The sequence below is a fragment of the Pectinophora gossypiella genome, chromosome 16 (assembly GCF_024362695.1).
Source record: "Pectinophora gossypiella chromosome 16, ilPecGoss1.1, whole genome shotgun sequence".
NCBI lineage: Eukaryota > Metazoa > Arthropoda > Insecta > Lepidoptera > Gelechiidae > Pectinophora > Pectinophora gossypiella.
Genome location: NC_065419.1, coordinates 10,849,158 through 10,852,937, shown reverse-complemented (window position 1 = coordinate 10,852,937; position 3,780 = coordinate 10,849,158). Strand labels below are relative to the sequence as shown.

The 3,780-nt window shown below is 42.2% G+C and overlaps 1 non-coding gene across 1 annotated transcript; it reads right to left on the bottom strand.

The window, feature by feature from the left end:
* Window positions 1–297: 297 nt before the first annotated feature.
* On the bottom strand, window positions 298–369 carry Trnav-aac (transfer RNA valine (anticodon AAC)). The gene has a single exon. It is a non-coding gene; the product is annotated as a tRNA-Val (tRNA).
* Between the last annotated feature and the right edge of the window lie 3,411 nt (window positions 370–3,780).

Genomic DNA, 3,780 nt, shown 5'->3' with positions numbered 1-3,780 from the left:
TGAAAACCTATCTAGATTTACAGTGACTCTATTCTAAATTGTATAAAATGCTTCTCTTCTTCTATGGTGCAGGTTGTGAGGTGTACTAACCCCATCTTTCCTGGTGTCAGGGTTACTATTGAGCCGCCAAAGACCCCAGGCTCATGTATCGACTACTTACTTACATCAGTAAGTAGTAACCGGGACCAACGGCTTAACGTGCCTTCCGAAGCACAGATCATTTTACTTTCGGACAATCTGGTGATCAGCCAGTAATGTGCTAACCAAACTAGGGACCACAAAGTATTTTTTGTGATATGTCCCCACCGGGAATCGAACCCGGGACCTCCGGATCGTTAGCCCAACGCTCAACCACTGGACCACGGAGGTCGTTCAGATTTTGTAATTTATACAATATAAGGAGTATATTTTTGTATACTCGAGGTGCCATTTAAAGATTAGTGACTGGAAGGGCACGGACGGTCGGCGATATGACCCTTTTAAGGGCTTAAGGAGGTACTTCCAGGGTATAGGGTGTTCAATGCCAAGTAGATATTTTGTTTACAAAGCAACATATTGCCCTGTTCGCAGTACGCATGACTATTACAATATCACAATGTCATGAGTACGAATCTAAGGGCCCTGAACCACTGAATTAGACTTTATGAGGTTGAATTCATGTTCGGATCATAGATAATTGATATTACAAGGTTTCCATTATTTGTGCCTGGTTAATAGCAATAGGCCTCAAAGGCTTAAAAGTCGTCACAGCTTCCTTAAAGAGGTGGCTCCATTGGATTCCGAACCTAGCCAAGCCCGCTTAAATCTTTGGCGGCGGAAGTGTTCTCCCACCCCTTTTATCGCGCCATCGGAGGGTCTCCCGCCTGGAAGTAATCTAGCGTGGCCCACATGGAAGTCTTTAAATAGGCTCCGGACACAGGTTGGCCGCTGCAAGGATAATCTCTGCAGGTGGGGATACCTGGTTGATGGTTGCGATGATTGCGAGTGTGGAGTATCACCACAAACTATGGCTCACCTTTTGTGCTGTCCTAAGTGCCCTAACACCTGCACTATTGAAGACCTGTACGAAGCCACTGATAATGCCGTAAGCGTGGCCAATCATTGGTCAGCAAAAATTTAGCTTCGATCGCCATCGACTCGCAAAGAAGAAGAAGCAATAGGCTCGCCTCCTATTACATGACATTTAAACATATCTGGCGAGGAGTGGGTGCGTATACTATACAACTTACCTTTGGGGATACCAGGCGCCTTTATTCCCGTCTGCCACCACCAATTCTACCGCCAGTGGGGGCAGATAGAACTGTTGTGGCACCGTCTGCCACCAGGGATGGCAGATAAAACAAATTTACTTTATGTACTACTTAAACATTATTAATGGTTTTAATCGTAGTGTGAATCTTGTGTTGGTGGTGGACAGAACAATAAAAGTGTCAACTCATATAGAACACAGGTACCTACTTATTAGTATAGAAGTCTCGTAATGTTATTTAGGTACCTAATGTTGTTGAAACTGCTATACGAAATTGATTATTTCTCAGTAAGCGAATCAAATGTATTCTTTTGAGAAATAAAGTATCTTAAACCCTTAAACCCTAAACCCTACTAAAAAGTTCTATCTGCCCCCACTGGTGGTAGAATTGGTGGTGGCAGACGGCAATGAAGGGATCCTGCCTTCAGGTTATGTAAACGCTTATTTACAACGATTATAAATAAATATATTATTACCCGGTATAAAATGCTAACGATACAATCGTTTAAGTACTTAAAGAAATATACTTATTTGTACTTATCTTACCTTATCTAGCCTGAAGTGTGTGAAGTGTGAACTGTTGGGCAAAGGCCTCCCTCCATTCAGGACTCTCTCTCCAGTGCTTCCTCCGGCCAGCCTTCCAGGAAAGCATCCAAGTTTGTACTTACGTCGAAAATAATTATGATGGTCTTTCGTCGTGGTTTTATCAATCCTGGACCCAACTTGCAAACAAGAATAAAATGTAGGAACCACGGAGCTTCCGTGGCTTTCCGCATGAAACGATTTTATATTAGTCTATTATGGTCGAAGCCAACTGTGTTAATAAAAACTGCGGGAGAGCTAAAATGGCGCTAAAATCGAGTTGTGCAACGCTACTTTCGGAAAATGTCCTAGTTTGACAATTCATTAGTTATATTTAAAGGAACATTAAAATTATTGTTAATTTTGTTTTGGGCAACAATTTAATGGTCCATTAATATTTAAAGACGCCTTTAAAATTTAAAGAGCGTTTCAGCAACTGACTTTAATGTACTTAAATGAATAACTCATTATTGCAATTTCGAACTGGTGCTCAACGAATGAGAATTGATGGCTTGCTTCTGTACCACATGTGATTTGCGTGACAGGGCCACAGTAACTATGGCTGTATCGAACCATTTCCTGAGAAAGCGCCAATAATTCCTCAAAAAGCACGTACACTTTATGTAGACGTATTTTTGGGAAATTGAATTATACTTCCCGTTCCTTCCGTTTCTCTTTTGTTTTGTTTTCCTGTATTTTCAAGTAAGTAATCATGTTATTGTTACATTTGATTGAGGGGAGGCCTGTGCCCAGCAGTGGAACGAATGGCTATTTATATAATAATAATATTATTTAATGAACGACCAATCGATCCATATACTTATAGAAGGATAAGTTACTGTAATATTTGCTACTAATAGTAACAATATTATGTTCCCAAATAAGTTTCTTTTTGCCCCGAGCGTGTCGTAGAGATTGCTTTTGAAATGGATGTCACGGAAGATTAGCTCATAACCTTGTAGGTATAAATTGATCATAGCATACAGGGTATGAATACTTAGTCGACTTCAATGGCAGTTTTCGCAGAAAACTTTGATCCCCGCCCACTCCGTACAAAAATCTCATTCATACCGCATGTCGCTACCCGCGCCAGTGCAAGAGAGATAGACAGCCAGCGCTCCTTAGCGCCTTACGACTATTTAGACTAAAGTAAGACCCAGAGGGGGTAAGGTAAATCCATCTCGGCGCGACACTATTGGGGCGGGGCGGAGAGTTACCGTTCTATACGCAGTCATAATCTCCTAGCGTTGTCCGGTTTTTCACAGGGTTCGCTTACGTAACCTGAAGAATTGACGGATCCGGTTTTCTACAGAAGCGACTGCCTGTCTGATGTTCCAACCTGCGAAGGGAAAACCAGCCCAATACAGGTCACATACCTCCTAAAATGCATTTGTATTGTTACTGGCTGTCGCAGCCTAGTTTTTCCTAGACATTCTTGTCTGAATAAGGAATAATACTGCGTATAGAACGGCAACTCTCCGCTCCCCACCAGCGTCTGAGCTAGGTTTATTCTTCTTCTTCTATCATGTGGGTTATATGGATTAACAACCTAATCAACCGTGATGATTTTTGAGCCCCTAAAATGTAACGGATAAGTACCCGGGACTAACTGCATAACTCGCAATCCGAAAAACAATCTTACTTTCGGACAATCGGGTTATCAGCATGCAGCATTTGGGCATTCCCAAATCAAACCAGGGCTCATAGGAAGTGGTTCTCCATATCGGGAGCCCAATTTTTAGGAGGCCGTTTTTACTACGTATCAAAACGTAATTACTTACTGCAAACAAAATCGGCCATGAACCCGAACACCGCGTGCGTGCCCGCGAGTATGGGACCGCAACCAAAATCTACCTCCCGGAACGCTTTTTCGACTCTGTATGCATACATTTTTAGTAACATTGTACCCAGGTGAAGCCAGACTTTTCCAAGCGTCACTAAAAGCCTAA